Genomic DNA, 19,126 nt, shown 5'->3' on the forward strand with positions numbered 1-19,126 from the left:
ATGTCTCATTGACCAAGTCAACCCCAAACGGCAAAAAATCAACTTTCCAACCAAATGTCCAAAATGCGCCCAAGACCCTCGGGAACTAAACCAAATACACAACCAACCTATATTCGACGTTGTGGAGCTAATAAAATCGATAAAATTCCCAATATGACACAATTTCCTCCTTTGTTGACTTTATCAACGCAACACTTATGAAATGCAAAAACTCTCATTATCTCACTCAAGTCACATACGATTGCCTCGAGAATTGCGCCACCCATTCCCCTAGTCAAATAAATCATAGTGAAGCTAGGGGAAAGATCAAAAGGGTTACAATGGTCAAATGTGCTAAAACAATCTAACAGGTCGTTACATGGCCTCATTCAATTTTCGATAATCCATGCAAATCCTCTGCCCTATCATAGTTCTAGTCGGGATGAGCTTGTTTTTGTCATTCGTTACTGCTGTCATTCCTATTTTCTTGGGGACACACTATACTAGGCTCGCCCACTTACTGTCAGAAATAGGGTAGATAATGACTGAATCTAACCACTTAATTACCTCTTTCTTGACCATTTCCTTCATCACTGGATTTAACCTCCTTTGATGTTGTATGCTCGGCCTGTGATCATCCTTCATCATTATCTTATGCATGCAAAATGTGGGATCTGCTACCCCAATGCTCTTTTTCGCTATTTCAAGATCTCTAAAGACTTCTTTATTTTTTGATTAGTGAGCTCAGCTGCCAATTTAACAGGTAAAGTTTTACCCTCACCAAAGGCTTTAATTATAACTTCAGGGGCTCTTCTATCAATAACTTGGGCGGTGGCCCAATTTGTCTGTCAAGCGGCTTAAACTCTCCTTCTCAAAATACCTACTAGATCAAGAATCTACACCAACTCGAATGCCTGTGCATCTCCAACAATATCATCACCCACTAGACCTCTCTTCAATGGATCTCTACACATAATGAGAGGTCTCTTAGTGTCTTCGGTTGATGTGCCGGGAAATTGTGGCACAATTGATACTCTTTTACGAGAAGTTTTACTTGTTTTTAGGCAAGTATGTGTTGTTTTGATATGTTTTTGTCATGTTTCAGGTAAATCATAAAGTTCGGGTTCAAGAATTAGAAGTTACAGAAAAGTTGCACTGAAGCTTGATTTTCACGGTCCATAGAAAGTTGTACGGACCGTATCTGTGGTCGTACAAAAGGAATTAAGGCAGCAGAATGTTGCAGTTGGAAGATGTTGAAACACGGACACTTATACGGACCGTGTAATATTATACGGGCCGTATAAGTAGATTCGTAGACAGGCTGAAGAGGAGACAAAAAGTTATGTCGGAAGAAGAAGTTTCACGAGCAAGTTGTACAGTCCGTATGAAGTTATACGGACCGTGTAATGCCAAGTCGTGTTTCTTTCTGCAAACCTAGAGATCGAAGGCCGTATAAGTTTTGCACGGTCCTTACACTATTATACGGACCGTATAAGTGCCGCCTGAGACTAAAGTGCAAATTCTGTAATCTCACGTTTTTGAAACCTATAAATAGTCCAATGTAGGGTTTTATTTAGGATCAGTTAATATAATTTTGTCTCTTGACTTAGAATATCAAATACTCTCTAGTTTTTGAAGATTCAAACATCAATTCAAGTATTATCAATTCCTCTTTTCTTCCAAAGTAAGCAATTATGGATTTTTCAATTTCTTATTTCTTGTTCTTTGTCATGAGTAGCTAAATTCCCTTACTGGGGTTGTGAACCCAATGATTGGTGTTTTGTGATTGGGTTTGTGATTGACATACACATAATGGATTATTAAGGTTTATTTATTCTTCATTCGTCATTCATATTTAATGGTTGCAAACATTGATTAAAGCCACAAACCTTGATTTATTTGGGAAAATAATTAGGGTTGGTAAGAATAAACAACAAGGAGTCAAAGCTCTAAACTTTGTTTACTAAATTCACTTAGGAAATAGAAGAATTTACTTGACATAAGTAACCGTTCTTCATAGTTACTTTCTTATATTTGGGAAAATCATAGAAAGAGATAATCTTTAGTTATTGGGAAATAGTAAAGATTCATATAGAGGTTAATTGCATTCATATAATAATCCATTAGAAGTGTGTCAAGATCAATACCCATGATCATACACCTTATCTAACGGGGACACAACCTTAGTTTCTTTTACCATAAATTACCACCCAAAGCAATTAGTTACCAATTAGTCATAAAAAACCAAACTTTTACCAAAATCATCGGATTAAGACATTAGACCTAAATTAAGCATCCTACGACTTTAGTAACCTTTTCACACCATATTCCCTGTGGGATTTGACCCCAACCTTGTTGGGTTACTATATCTGACAACGTCCGCGTTATACCATTAATAGGTGTAATTTGAGCGAATCAAATTTTGGCGCTGCTGCCGGGGAATACGGTTTTGAAATTACTAAATAGTGTTTGCTTTGATTGAAGTCTTTGCTTAGTCCATCACACCTTGTTTGCTATTCTTTGTAAACTAGGTGAACATGAATCAGAATCAACAAAATCAACGTGCTGGTAACTAGGGGAATCGATTGAATAATCAAGCGAATGAATCAAATGATGAGAATGTTTTCGCTGATCTTGTTCCAGAGGAGGACTATGCATCTGCTATTGTTCATCCTCGAGTAGGAGCTGTTAGCGTGAAAATTGACTCCTCTCTATACCAGTTGTTGAAGCTTGAGGGATACTTTCGGAACTCTACCGAGAATGACACTCAACGTCATTTGCAGAATTTTGTGGATGTGTGTGCTAATAACATCCAAAACAACGTTTCACAAGATGCTATTCAGCTGAGGTTATTCAAATATTCCTTAGCTGGAGATGCAAGAACATGGTTTGAGAAGCTGCCTCGAAATTCGATTACTAGATGGGCAGAGATGGAGACTGCTTTTCTCAAGAAGTGGTACCCTCCTAGCAAGAAGGCTGAAATTCGTGACAACATCTATGAATTTGAGCAGCGACCGGGGAACAACTATATGAAGCCTGGTAGAGATTCAAGGAGTATTTGCAGAAGAGTCTGAATCATGGTTTTCCAGAGCACATATTAATGGAGAAGTTCTACCGAGGACTAGATCCAGTGACACAGTCAATTGCTAATAATGCAACTGATGGTTGTTTCATGAACAAATCTTATCGACGAGTGACCAACATACTTGACAAGCTGACTACTGAAAATTAGGCTTGGCACTTAAACAATGCTGATGTTGTACCTTATGGTAGTGCTATGATTCAGAATATGGTAAAGGAGAATCTAGATGTAACATCGCGTAAATTCGAGTTAGGTGTCAATGTGAAATAATTGGGGTTTAGACGTCATTTTAACCTTTTTGATCCCTTTGGGATGAATAATGGTGTTAAATAATCTTTTCGGGGTCAAATGAGATAAGGAAGTTCATTAAAAATCCTCAAATTCGTCTAAGTCTGAGATAGTTTCAGTTATGCCCAGTTTTCGGGTATTTTTGTTGGGAATTTAGGAAAAATCAAAACATAAAAGTTGTTGGTATTTGAAATAACTTTCCAACCATATATTATGTAGGTCAAACGAAGGTCCGTACGAAAAGTTATGACCGATTTACGGAAGCTGTATAAAATGGAAATCCCGATTCTTGTAGGATTAGGTTTTAAAGCCCAAACCTTTATAATAACCTATAAATACAACCCAAAAAGGTCCAAGGAGAGGATTTTTCCACTAGAGCCATATATCATCTCTCTAAGATGAGTTTTTTTACTCAAATCCCTAAGTTAATTACCTTAACAAATCTCTTGATTAACACTAAATCATTACATGAAATCGTTAGATTGTGAAACTTCATTCAAGGTCAAATATGGGATGAAGCTTCGGGATTTCTTCAAAAAGGTAGCACCCTCACACTTTTATGGATATATGGAATTATTATTATTTTTTAGACATGGGATAGTTGGTAGAATCATGAAATAGGATTGATTTAGATGCACTTTGTTAAAAACAAAACCCTAGTATTTTTGCTGTAGAATTTCCTCCGACCAGCCATATTAAATTGACGTTTCCCGCTTATCTAACAGTTGGATCGAGCCCAAATTTTAAATGATTGGTCCCAACATATTGGTCTTAAATGTGAACGGTGAAGATCGGATTTCGAGGTCTGTAGCTATGCGTTTCCAGCTATGAACAGTAGCTGCGATTGGTGAATATCTATAGTTTACTGGTCATACAAACCTCAATTAGATGTAGAATGATTCTTGGAAGCATGGAGCTTACGTTTGGAATATTTTAACGGGATTTAAGGTATGTCTCTTTTAAAATCATTTTTGACTATAAAGGTGGTTTGTATGTCTCTCTTTTGAAAACTTATTCTGAATGAAAATCACTTTTTGAAACTATTGTTGGAAGTATAAATTTTATTCAAGATTCTTTAATGAATTAAAGGAAAAGTAATCTTTTCATGTTTCTTGAATGCTAATTTATGTCTAAATGGTGGTTAATGTGTGTGAGGGGACAAACTCACATTAAACCTAGATTGTAACAAACCCTATATATGTATAAGATATTATGAATGTTTTCCTCTATAAGAGATGCTTAATAATGATGGTTAAGAGTTGGTAATGACATTCTCATTGATGAATTGGGACATGGAAATCTTTTGTAAAGAAGTTATATATTTTCAAAACATTGATTGGAATGACTTATTCTTACGATATGGCACAATGAACTTTAATGTTATTGATGGTGTGACTACTTTGAGACAAATTGTGAATCGGCTTCCATGCCATGGACTTTGTTGTTGTGTTTGCCTTGCTATTCGGGAGGAAGAGTAGCCACTATGGATCCTAGTGTATTAATTGCCTTGCCATTTGGGGGGAAGAGTGGCCACTTCCGGGATCGCTACCTGGGGTGTATTAATTGCCTTGCTATTCGGGAGGAAGAGTATCCACCATGAATCCATATTTATGTTGTAGTAAGTGGAAATGGAAGAAAATCATGAAACCATGCAAGTTGGAAGCTTGGCCGTGTGTGTGCATGTTGTGTAGAAAAGATGAACTAAATTTTATATGGTGATTTGGTTGTTGTTGATAAGTATTCTATGATGAAAATGAGAATTTGATGGTTCAAGTTGGAGTTGAGATTAGTATGTGTAGCCGTGTGTGTGTGTTGTGTGTAGGAATGATGAAATAATTTTATGTAGTATTTTGGTTGTTGTCATTATGTATTTTGATGATGGAAATGAAAGTGGTAAGGTGTAAATTATGATTGTCATTAATGAAATTGGAAGGTAAGAATGAATTATGAATGTTTATGTTGAGAAATAGGAAGTTTAGGTGAATTACGGTTTTGGTGGAAAGTTGAATATTTTTGTATATCTTATGAATATTTAGCGGAAATGGTATGGAATGCTCCCAATTTACATTGTAATGATCGTGATTGATGATGAATATGAAAATAGTAAGATTGGTTTGGAAGTGTGAAGTCGGAATGAAAGATATTGTGTTATGTCGGAAAGATGGCTAGTTATGCCATATTATGTGTTTGTAGTACTTGTTGTTGTTATTGATGTTGTTGTTGGGTTGTTGTGGATTGTTTTGGCTACGTTAAACTTTTGGGGATGTTGAATTTATAGGGGAAATGCTGCCGGAATTTCGGTAGACAAATATGAATCTAAATTGAATTCTTAAAAAGTTCACAACTCACATTTGGCACTTATGACCATTTGTAGATTTTGAGCGAAACGGGAATTGAACTTGGACGAGCGTAAGGCGCAATCAAGGTATGTAAGGCTACCCTATTCCTTCTTTTGGCATGTCCTAGGTATACTAGGTCGATACTTGAGCCTCGGGGGCAATTCTGTTCATAGAAATCCGAAAGTGAATTTGAGCACTATTCATTCAATCTAATTGAACTATAAATCTCATGTTTTGGTCGAAAGGAAATCAAACGTCCGAAACTTTGTAAATGTAATCAAGTCGACTCGAAACTTCCTTGGATGACTCTATAGACCCTAATGTCCATGATTCATGTCCGTCGCCTTGACTTGATCCGAGGTGGACCCACTACTCCCGAATCTTCCCCTATTGTTCTATCTGGCTTAATTTCGTACAATAATTAAAGGAAACTCTTGGTTGTTTTATTATCCCATTGAGTCCTTAATCTACATTTTGATATGTGCACGCGATCTTATAAGTTATATTTGGTCTGATCCGTAAGATATCCGGAAGGAATTCGCTTCTAAAGTGCTATCTAATATGTTCCGAGTCTGCCTATGATTCTGACTTATATGGGTAGAAGTATGTTTGACATGACCCATTTTACGACATGATCGAGTAACGAAATAAGTCTAAAGAATTTGTGTCGGAAAGAATATTATGAGTCATATTGCCCCCAACTTTCGTGAAGCATGTTTTACAGAAAATTTTGTAAGTATGATAACATGAATGATGGTTTCACCAAAGCTTGATATATTACGATACGTACACATGATTTCGGAAGTTTATTTAATTTCATCCATATGAGGTTAGCACGATACCTAAAGACCTATTTGATATGTTCCTTAGTTGTTAATAAAGAAAATAAGTGATATAATTAATACCTTGATATGTAGTGGTGTGTGCGTAAGAATCTAAGTTGTACCTGAGTTGCTCTATACGTCATCCGAAAGATAGCTGATACGACTAGTACTTCGGTTTTGCAAAGATTGACTTCCGAAACATTTATGGAGCGTTCCGTACTTCGAACTCTCGTAACTTTCGTATGTTAGTTCCGATTGACCCGAAGCTTTTTTCTGGACCTCCAGATGCCGATAATGTGTTTGCATATAAGTATGTTTGTATCTCGGGTCTTGATTGTGTGCATGTGGTTTCGTACTACTCTGTTCGTGCAAGCTTTGATTTGGACTTCACTGAGCCCGGGCCAGGACATGTTCTCGTGCGTATTTCTCTGCATTATTCACCGCGTCCCTCTCACTTGCGAGCCGGGGCATGTTATGTATGATATGATGATATTATGATATGATGACGGGGTGGTGGCCAGGATGGCACAATCACCGCGTCCCGCAAAAGAGGGTCGGGGCACGTTACATGCATACATGATACATGACATTGGCATACATGACACATGACATTGGCATGCATGATTCCATTTACCGCGCCCCTCATCGAGGGCCGGGGCACGTTACATGATACATATGATTCACCGCGTCCCTCACTGAGGGCTGGGGCACGTTATATGCATACATGACATATGATTTACCGCGTCCCTTACTGAGGGCCGGGGCACATTATATGCATTTATGATAAATGATTCACCGCGTCCCTCACGGGAGGGCCGGGGCACGTTATATGCATATGTGATACAAGATTTTGACATGCATGATCTGTGGTTGGAAAGTCAGCGTTTGGACAATCTGTACGTTCTGTATCCCTTGACATATGACGTTATCTGTGTTTGGAAAGTAACCAGTTTGGTACTCTGTACTTTCTGTACTCCTTCTGACAGATGACATCAGTATACATGATTGGCAGTCTGAGCAATAAGCACCCCGGTATTTTGACTAGTGTACACTCTCTTTGTACTGTGATTCCGATTGTGATTCTGTCTGTTATACTTCTGTACTTCTGATTCCGACTATGACTTTGCTTACTGTATTCTGCCTTACATACTCAGTACATATTTCGTACTGACCCCCTTTCTTCGGGGGCTGCGTTTCATGCCGCGCAGGTACTCCCAGATGAGTTGAAGACATTATAGAAGATGTTCCAGCGAAGATGGCAAACTCCATTTGCTCCTGGAGGACTGCCGAGTCAGAAGTATATGTGATATGGTTTCTGGTTAATGTTAGAGACTTTGCAGACAGAGTCGTGGGTATGGTATGTCGGCTTAGTAAGCGGCTCCATCAGCCGATGTGTCAGTTTGTATTATAATATTAAATCTATATAATCACAGATTTAGTTGAATTTGATAAGCAAAGAATTTTTTTTTTGGGAGCCTTAATATGTATGTCATGCTTATTTGACTTAACAAGTCCGGAAAGATCATGTATGAAATAAGAGTCTATGGGTTCGCTCGGCTCCGGATATGGGGTCGGGTGCCCATCACACCCTAGGGAATCAGGGTGTGACAACTTGTGTGGGGTACATGTCGATATTTATACAGACCACAAGAGTCTTCAATACATTTTCAAACAGAAGGAGTTAAATCTGCGGCAGAGGTGGTGGTTAGAATTATTTAAAGATTATGATGTGAGCATTTTGTACCACCTCGGAAAGGAAAATGTAGTAGCTGATACGCTTAGCCGCCGATCAATGGGTAGCCTATGTGAAGTTCATCCGGAAAAGAAAGAATTAATTCATGAGCTCCACCAACTCGCTAATCTTGGAGTACGTCTAATTGATTCAGGTAGTGCAGGAATTGGTATTAATGATCCCACAGGTTCGTCCCTGAATATGGAAGTAAAAGAGCGTCAATATGAAGATCCCCAGTTGAGCCATTACGGAGACACATTTCATGAAAAAGGGAAGTCTCCATTTGAAACTTCTATGGATGGAATTCTTAGATACCGAGGAAGGCTATATGTTCCGAATGTTGCAGAATTACGTCACCGAATTCTAGAAGAAGCTCATTATTCTCGGTATTCTATTCACCTAGGTGCAACAAAGATGTATCATGATCTCAAGTTGATATATTGGTGGGATGGCATGAAGAGAGACATAGCAGAATTTGTAGCTCAATGTCCAAATTGCCAGCAATTCAAAATCGAACATCAAAAGCCAGGAGGATTATTACAGGTAATGGAAATCCCTACTTGGAAATGGGAAGTGATCAATATGGATTTTATTGTGGGATTACCTCGTTCCCGAAGAAAGTATGATTCTATATGGGTGATTGTGGATAGATTGACGAAAGCAGCTCATTTTCTTCCTGTTAGAACCACATACTCAGTACAAGATTATGCAAGGTTGTATCTCAAGGAGATTGTGTGACTCCATGGTATTCCTATATCCATTATCACAGATAGAGAAGCGCAATTTACAGCCAAGTTCTGGAAATCTTTCCAAGAAGGTCTAGGTACTCAAGTAAAGCTTAGCACAACATTTCATCCGCAGACTGATGGGCAAGCAGAACGTACCATTCAGACCTTGGAGGATATGCTAAGAGCATGTGTTATAGATTTTGGTGGTAGTTGGGATGACCATTTACCTCTAATCGAGTTTACATACAACAATAGCTACCATTCCAGTATCCAAATGGCTCCGTATGAAGCTTTATATGGAAGGAAGTGCAGGTCTCCAATTGGATGGTTTGAAATAGGAGAAGTACAGCTAATAGGCCCTGAGTTGATTCAACAAGCAGTAGAAAAAGTCAAAGTGATCCGAGATCGATTATCGACAGCCCAAAGTCACCAAAAATCTTATGTGGACAACCGCCGGCGAGACTTAGAATTTCAAGTTGATGATTGGGTATTATTAAAGGTGTCACCAATGAAAGGAGTGATGAGATTTGGTAAGAAAGGAATGTTAAGTCCTCGATACATTGGACCCTATAAGATTATTCGCAAGGTGGGTCAAGTAGCTTATGAATTGGACTTGCCTCCAGAACCTGAATCAGTCCATCCAGTTTTCCATGTCTCAATGCTCCGCAAGTGTGTTGGAGATCCTACGAGGATTGTCCCAATAGATGATGTTCAAGTGACAGAAAAGCTAGTCTATGAAGAAGCGCCCATTGCCAAATTAGACAGGCAAGTACGGAGACTTCAAAATATGGAAGAGGCTTCAGTTAAAGTCTTATGGCGACATAAAAACTGAGAAGAAATGACTTGGGAAGCAGAAGAGAGTATGAAATCCAAATACCTGCACTTATTTCAGCCCGCAGAAGAGATCCACGATGAAATATCGGGAGTATGAGGTATGCATGTTTTCTTTTTATGCATATGGGTCGTGTGTGGCCAACTTATATTGCTATTGTGTTGTGGCCCTGTGAGGCAATGTTATTGTGGGCTGTTGTGATAGGATGGTGGTGTCATATTACAGGGGAAACTCTGGCGAAATTTTTGTAAAATTCCCGGGTGCTTAAATGTGGGTATTTGGATTTCATCTTTTCTTCCGCTTCCCAAGTCATTTCTTCCCGGTTGTTGTTTCGCCATCGAACCTTGACCGAAGCGACTTCTTTATTTCGGAGTCGTCGCACCTATCTATCTAAAATGGAAATAGGTACTTCTTCATATGTCAGCTTCTCTATAACCTGCACATCGTCAACCGGGACTATTCTTGTAGGATCCCCGATACACCTGCGGAGCATCGAAACATGGAACACCGGATGGACTGATTCAAGCTCCGAAGGTAGGTCCAATTCATATTCTACCTGTCCCACCTTACGGACAATTTTATAGGGTCCGATGTATCTTGGACTTAGCTTCCCTTTCTTGCCAAATCTCATTACCCCTTTCATCGGTGATACTTTCAGGAATACCCAATCATTTACCCGAAATTCCAAATCTCATCGGCGGTTGTCCGCATAAGACTTTTGGCGACTTTAGGCTGTTAACAGTCGGTCTCGAATCACTTTAACTTTTTCAACTGCTTGTTGGATCAAGTCGGGGCCTATCAATTGTACTTCTCCGGTTTCAAACCATCCAATTGGGGATCTACATTTTCTTCCATACAAAGCTTCATATGGGGCCATTTGAATACCGGAATGGTAGCTGTTGTTGTAGGCAAACTCAATTAATGGCAAATGGTCATCCCAACTACCGCCGAAGTCTAGTACACAAGCTCGTAACATATCTTCTAAAGTTTGAATGCTACGCTCGGCTTGCCCGTCAGTCTGTGGGTGAAATGCCGTGCTGAATTTGACTTGAGTACCAAACCCTTCTTGAAAAGATTTCCAAAACTTAGCTGTAAACTGGGCCCCTCTATCTGTAATAATGGCTACAGGAATTCCATGAAGTCGCACAATTTCTTTCAAGTACAACCTCGCATAATCTTTCGATGAATACGTGGTTCTGACTGGGAGGAAATGAGCTGCTTTCGTGAGCCTGTCCACGATCACCCATATAGAGTCATATTTGCCTCGGGAACGGGGTAATCCCACAATAAAATCCATATTAATCTCTTCCCATTTCTAGGTAGGAATTTCCATTGCTTGCAATAAGCCCCCTGGCTTCTGATGTTCTGCTTTCACCTATTGGCAGTTCGGACATTGCGCCATGAAATCTGCTATGTCTCGTTTCATGCCATCCCACCAATATAGCAATTTAAGGTCATGATACATTTTGGTCGTACTTGGATGGATGGAACACCGAGAATGGTGCGCTTTCTCTAAAATTCGCTGGCGTAATTTTGCCACATCCGATACACACAATCTGTCTCGGTATCTAAGAACCCCATCTATGGAAACTGCAAATGGAGACTTCTCTTTCCCATGGGATACATCCCTGTGATGACACATCTGTGGATCTTCGTACTGGCGTTCTTTTATCTCCGCATTCAAGGGCGAGACTGCAGGATCATTAACACTAATTCCTGCCTTACCCGAATCAATTACACGTACCCCAAGATTTGCTAGTTGATAGAGCTCACGAACCATTTCTTTCTTTTATGAAGGGACTTCACTTAAACTGCCCATTGATCGACGGCTAAGCGCATCTGCTACCACATTCGCTTTCCCGGTGTGGTATAAAATATTCACGTCATAATCCTTCAACAATTCCAACCACCGCCTCTGCCGTTGGTTCAACTCCTTCTGCTTAAAAATATGTTGAAGACTCTTGTGATCTGTATAGATATCGATGTGCACACCGTACAGATAATGCCTCCATATCTTTAAGGCATGAATAACCGCAGCCAATTCGAGATCATGAGTCGGATAATTCTGTTCATGTTTCCGCAACTGTCTCGAAGCATATGCAATAACCTTGCCATGCTGCATCAGCACACATCCTAGTCCTACACCGGAAGCGTCACAATACACGACATAACCATCCGGCCCTTCTGGAAGTGTTAACACTGGAGCTGAGGTCAATCTATCTTTTAGCTCTTGGAAACTACGCTCACAAACATCATTCCACTGAAATTTCGCTGACTTCTGGGTTAGCTTCGTTAATGGGGCTGAAATAGATGAAAAGCCCTCTACGAACCTTTGGTAATAACCTGCCAAACCCAGAAAACTACGAACTTCTGTAGGCGTCTTAGGCCTTGGCCAAGTCTTCACAACTTCTATTTTCTGAGTGTCGACTCGGATGCCATCATCTGAAATAACATGGCCTAGAAATGCTACAGAATTTAGCCAAAACTCGCACTTTGAGAACTTTGCATATAATTCTCGGACTCGGAGAATGCCATGAACAATTCTTAGGTGGTCTGCATGTTCTGACTCTGTGCGAGAATATACCAGAATATCGTGGATAAATACTATCACGAAGAGATCCAAAAATGGCCTGAACACATTATTCATTAAATTCATGAACACCGCCGGGGCATTTGTCAATCCAAACGACATCACTTGGAACTTGTAGTGACCATATCTTTTCCTAAAGGCAGTCTTAGGAATATCTGCTTCTCTAATTCTCACCTGATGATAACCCGATCTCAGATCTATCTTGGAAAACCACTTAGCGCCCTGTAACTGATCAAACAAATCATCGATTCTGGGAAGAGGATATTTATTCTTTATTGTCACCTTATTCAGCTGCCTGTAGTCGATACACATTCGTAGAGATCCATCTTTCTTCTTTACGAACAAGACTGGCGTTTCCCACGGCGATGAACTGGGTCTTATAAACCCCTTCTCAAGTAAATCTTTTAGCTATGCTTTTAGCTCTTTCAGTTCTGCCGGAGCCATTCGATAAGGGGGAATAGAAATAGGCTCGGTGTCTGGTAATACATCGATAGCAAAGTCAATTTCCCTTTCTGGAGGAAGACCTGGAAGTTCATTCGGGAATACATCTGGAAATTCATTTACTACCGGGACAGATTGGAAAACTGGTGGCCTTGCCTCCGTATCATGAACCCGAACTATATGATAAATATAGCCCTTGGCTATCATCTTTCTCGCCTTGAGGTAGGAAATAAACCTACCCTTAGGGGATGCTGTATTACCCTTCCATTCAAGTACGGGCTCTCCCGGAAACTGGAATCGAACCATGTTCGTTCGGCAATCAACATTTGCGTAACACGACACTAACCAGTCCATACCCATTATTACGTCGAAGTCTATCATTTCCAGTTCAATCAAATCGGCCCTTGTTTGTCGGTCACATATAACGACTACACAATTCTTATATACTTGCCTCGCTATTACGGGATCACCAACCGGGGTGAACACCTCGAAAGGTTTAATCGGCTCGGGTTCCACCCCGATACAATTAGCAACATACGGGGTAACATAAGATAAAGTAGAACCCGGATCAATCAAAGCATATACCTCACGGGAAAATATAGTCAAGGTACCTGTGACAACATCGGGGGAGAATTCAAGATCCTGTCGCCCTGCCAAAGCATATACGCGAGGCTGAACAGCTCCTGAAGTAGATGCTCCCTCTCTGCCTCTACCTGCTGTAGTCTGAGAAGTTTGTGCTGTCGGAAGCACTGAAGAAGAACCCGCTGCTGAACCTGTGGGCTGAGTCCCTGCTTTATATCTCACCGATGGTGCATTCTCTCCTCTTGATATCATCCAATTTTTGTACCATAGCACCGCCATATCGCGGAGTCTATAAGAGGCCAACTCTACCGATTCGGTCTCAGAAGCATGCATAAGTTTCAGCGTCCTCAACATCTCATCAACAAAGCCTTGAGGGTCCTCATCCGGCTTCGACCCGAAAAATTCCAGACGATTTAAAGTCAAGAAATCATGGGCTCTCGTACTGGCGGAACGGTCACTCGGGCCCGCATTCGGCCGTTGTGCCTGGGAGGCAACCAATTGTGTCAGTAGGTGTATGGCCTCGGTCACTTGTTGACCCGAAGCAACTGGCGGAGGAATTGGGATTGCGGCTCCTCCCTGCTCTCCTACATTAGGCGGGGCCTCATTCTGTGATTCACTTTTCTCTACATTCGCCGGAGGCTCCCTTTCTGCCCACTTCTTCGTCGTTGCTTTGTCTTTCTGGGCAGTTGTAGCTTTTCCCTTCGGCGGTATTCTGAAATCACAACGCACTTTTAGGGAAGGATAAAATCCTATGCATGGCTCTATCGCATGATCTAGTAAAAAGAAAGATGGTCATTTTCCTAAATGCCCTGTAGCCTCTTGTTTATTGATGTGGCGCGCAACACACCATAAACAAGACTCTACTAGACACGACTCGTAGACACTTCCTAGGATGAACTGCTCTGATACCACTTCTGTCACGACCCAACTAGGGGCCGCGATGGGTACCCGGAGCTAGATACCGAGCACCGCTCACTCTACTACTCATTTTACTCATCTAATGACCTTGTATCCAAACATAAGTACTTTATATACATATGCCTCTCGTCCATCAAAATATTATATACATAATAATAGCATCTTTTGAGACCACCCGACCCACACTACGTATCTACGAGCCTCTACTGTCATAATGAATACATAGACGGAACCAGACTCCGTCTTGCCCAAAATATATATTTATATATATACCAAAGAGAAATAATAAGCACCTCCGAACAATGGAGTGCTCCCAATAGCTGACAGCTCCTAAGTATCTGGATCAAGCTCGCCTCCCTGTCTACCTGTGGGCATGAACACAGCGTCCAAAGAAGGGATGTCACTACGAATATTGTACTGAGTATGAGAGGCATGAACAATGAAGAAAGGCATCAATAATATAATGAGAGAATCAATATAAAGCATATGGATCTGTCCGGTAATCATAAATGGAATAATGCATACTGTCTTACTCATACTTATCATCGTAACTGTAACACCCCGTACCTTTAACGAAAGTTTTGACCACGATCCTAGACTTAGAACATCAGATAAAGAATGTGGAAATTGAATTTTTTCTGTTCAGTTGTGATATGGTGGTTTACGCCCATGAACAGTGACCGTATTTTAATTTACGACCATGAACAGTGCCCGTAAACTGAAACCAAGAATTTCTGAATATTCTGGAATTTGACATTTTGAGGTCATATGGTTAAATACGGACCGTATTTCAAAACGTATTTCGAATTTGGGAAAACTTCCTTGATGAAAGTTGTAGATCATTGAAATACCTTTCCAACGGTATCTTACGGGGGTCAAACGGACATCTGTGCAAGGAGTTATGACCATTTTACTGAAGCGACACAGTGCAGTCCAAAGTGCAGAATACGGTCCCGTAAATCAATTTACGGCCCGTAAACTGACTTTACGACCAGCAGTGTTCAGGTCGTAAATTTCACTTTCACAGAACAATATATATTCGTCCATATCAGTTCATCTCATTATTTTTCATTCCTTCAAACCCTAGAACGACCTCCTACTCTCCTCCAACATCAAGAACACCAAGGTACGTCCATTCTAATTATTCCAACTCAATTCTAACATATATCCTTGTAATCTAAACAATAAATCATCATTCCTAATATAGGGTTTTCAAGAAAACCCATCTCAAGATTCAAGAATCAAGATTTGGGAAATCTTCTCCAAAATTCAAGTCTTTAATTCAGGTTTTGGAGCAATTAAGGGTTTGCAACATATTTCCTTCCAAAGTGATTCAAGCTAGGTTTTGGGTGTTCTTCAATAGAAAAGTGAATTGTTAAATCTTGTTTAACAAATTAAGGTATGCCTCTTTTGAACATACTCTTTTGATCGATTTTTTTTATAAACTCTTTGATTTTGATTCGTATGTCTCTTTTGAAAAATCTTATTTTGGAATGCATGACTTCTTTTCTTAAAGGTTCTTTATTGAATAGAAAGGGTGAACTTCTCATACAAAACCCTAATGTATGTCTAAGATTTTAATAATGTTCTTACCCTTATCATTGATAGATTTGACGGGTTAGAATAGAGAAAATGGCATTGAAAGCTCGGTTATGATTTTTGGATATCAAATGATTTGTGGGCCTTTTTGGTATGATTAAATGGATAGAATTAGTTGGATATTGATATAAAATAATTGTTGTGATTGTTGTTGATGTTGTTGTTCTTGAATTTGGAAGTATAAATATTATTCAAGATCCTTTAATGAATGAAAGGAAAAGAAATCTTTTCATGTTCCTTGAACTCTAATTCATGTTTAAATGGTGGTTAATGTGTGTGAGGGGACAAACCCACATTAAACCTAGATTGTAACAAACCCTATATATGTATGTGATATTATGAATGTTTTCCTCTATAAGATATGTTTAATAATGATGGTTAAGGGTTGGTAATGATATTCTCATTGATGATTTAAGACATGGAAATCTTTCGTAAAGAAGTTATACGTTTTCAAATATTGGTCGGAATAACTTATCCTTTCAATATGGCATAATGCTCCGTAATGATAATTTGACTACAAAGATGATTTCTTTTAGACAAGGTCATGCGTGTGTAGGGTCAAGCCCGCATCGAACCTTACACGAACTATACTACTTTGTGAAACTCGCTTTTCCCCATTATTGGATGATTGAACTTAAATCTTCTAAAGGTTAGACCTTCAACTTGTTTTGTTGTAAAATGGGTTTCTTAAACTTGAAATTTGAATAAGATATTTGAGTAAGATTCTCAATCGGTGGTAACTTGAAATGCCTCTATTTGGGATGATGACTTGAGAAGTGAGGTTCGGCCCTAAGCCATAATTGATAATTTAGTAATATGACATTATTTGTATTTTTTGTTTGTGTTTTTGTAACTGTATGGTAAAGTTGTGTTTTCCAGAGGACGATTAGCCTCCGTGGTTTCCTAACCAGGAGTATCGATTGATTGATTAGTTTGCCTATGAGTGGCTTGCTTTCTATCTTGTTTCCTGTGAGTGGCTTGTAGTGATATAGAATTCGTAAGTGAAATTCTTGGCATGGTAAATGGTAAAGAGTTAAATTGATATGCCTTTCGTTGATCGATATGTGTAATGAACTTAATTGTTATTGATGGTATGACTGCTTTGAGACAATTGGTGAATCGGCTTCTATGCCATAGACTTTGTTGTTCTGTTTGCCTTGCTATTCGGGAGGAGGAGTAGCCACTATGGATCCTAGTGTATTAATTGCCTTGCCATTCGGGAGGAGGAGTGGCCACTCCCGGGTTCGCTACCTGGGGTGCATTAATGGCCTTGCTATTCGGGAGGAAGAGTAGCCACCGTGAATCTATATTTCGGTGTATTGCGCAGTGTGCCTAGCCATTCGGGAGGATGAGTGGTTACCGGGGATTTCATATCCCGGTGTGTTTATGCCTAGCCATTCGGGAGGATGAGTGGTCACCGAGACTTTATAATTCAGTGTGGTGAGTTGTGACAAGGGAACCCTACGGTCATTCCCTCGATGTGATTGATTCTTGGGCTTGTGTCAGTATGTAAAATATTCGTATATGTGTAATATTCGTAATCTCTCATGGAACCGTTGTTGACAATCATGATCAATTTGAAAGGCATAATTAAAAGTTGTAACTTAACAAAAGACTTCATAATCGATTTTTGATAATTCTTATGGAGATACACATGTTGAATACTTGTTTCTATATTGATTAATGGATTTGTAAACTGTTTAACAAATGATATTGAGAATCACAAAGTGGAATGGCTGTTTTTATGCTATCTTTTTCAGAACTGATTTCTTTATATATTATTATATTTTATTTTCATAATACTTGTTGTCCCCGAGGCACTCACTGAGTACAAAAGTACTCAGGCATACAATTGTTGTTTTTGATGGTATGTTAGGTAACGAAGAAGAGCAGGTTCGTGATACTTTCGACGCTTAATAGGACTTGCTACTGCTGTGGATTTGGTGAGCCCACATCCTTGTTCGTGGGACACTTTCCGTTTCATTTATTATTCTAGATTTCCGGGTTGCGTCCCGAAGTTTGACGATTGTTATGTCTCTTAGAAGCTCCATAGATAGTTGTCAGAATTGTTGGTAGATTGTCAAAAGTCTCGTACGACTTAATGGGTGTTTGCCACGTTGATGGCCATTGCTTATAAAGACTTCCGCTGATTTAATTCATGTGTTACATTTAATTTATAAATTGTTGGAGGCGAATATTGAACCTGGAGGGTTCAAGTATTATTATTATGTCGTTTAGGTTCTTCCGATGTTGTTCATGACGTCGGATGCCGGTCACGTCTAGGGTGGGTTTTGGGGCGTGACAAGCTTGGTATCAGAGCCTAGGTTTAAATGTGTCCTAGGAGTTTTCTGTGTCTGTGGAGCTGTGTCTAGTGGAGTCTTCCTTGTGCAGCCTGATCACCTGCATGATCGAAAGACTACCAGGGCATTTATAGGTGTTTCTCACTCCTCTTTATTCTAGATTGTGCTATAGAGCCTGAACTTCCTTTAGGATCATTCTGACGTGTCCAATAATTCGTGCCCCGCAGAAATGGCTTTAACTCCTGCGAGGACTGGTAATCAGGGAAACAATGGTGCTTCTAAATCATCGCCTGGCGGACGAGCCACCAGGGTCACTAACCATACCACTGCTGGGGTCAAGAACGGTAATTCCTTGGTTGGGTTTGCCGAGCAACAAGAGAATTGGAAGGGAGAAGAGCGGCTAGACAGGGAACAAAGTAAGAAGGCCCGATCTGTGGGTGGTTTCACTGGTTCGTATGATGGAGGGCAACGAAAAGGAAATTATGCACCTCAACAGTTTGGTTCTCAGTCTAATATAGGCGTTCCATCTGGTGGACAAGGTCAGAGGAACAATGATCAGAACAGATATTCGCAAGGTAGTAACCGACAAACATTTAGATGGGAGGATCGTGTTTGTCACCATTGTGGGATTAGGGGTCATATCAAGAAATATTGTAGGAAGTGGATTCGTGAAATGGCTAACTCTTCAGGCCAAAGGAATAATACGTCTGATGGTAATGCTAACAACACCCCTAATGCTCGTGGTAATAGGGCTGGTAAAACGGTTTCTAACACCGCTAATAGGGGACAAGCTCGACATTATAGTTTGATTCGTAGGGATACGGCAGAAGATCCTGAAGCCGAGGCCACAGGTATTCTTACTATATGTTCTTTTAAAGCGTATTAGCTGATC

At 39.9% G+C, this 19,126-nt stretch overlaps 1 long non-coding RNA gene across 1 annotated transcript; it reads left to right on the forward strand.

The window, feature by feature from the left end:
• Positions 1 to 15,330: 15,330 nt before the first annotated feature.
• On the forward strand, positions 15,331 to 17,937 carry LOC132605069 (uncharacterized). The gene is made up of 3 exons (XR_009569010.1): positions 15,331 to 15,461; positions 15,543 to 15,734; positions 17,811 to 17,937. It is a non-coding gene; the product is annotated as an uncharacterized LOC132605069 (long non-coding RNA).
• Positions 17,938 to 19,126: the final 1,189 nt, after the last annotated feature.

Source organism: Lycium barbarum, chromosome 8, assembly GCF_019175385.1.
Source record: "Lycium barbarum isolate Lr01 chromosome 8, ASM1917538v2, whole genome shotgun sequence".
In the NCBI taxonomy this organism is placed as follows: Eukaryota; Viridiplantae; Streptophyta; class Magnoliopsida; order Solanales; family Solanaceae; genus Lycium; species Lycium barbarum.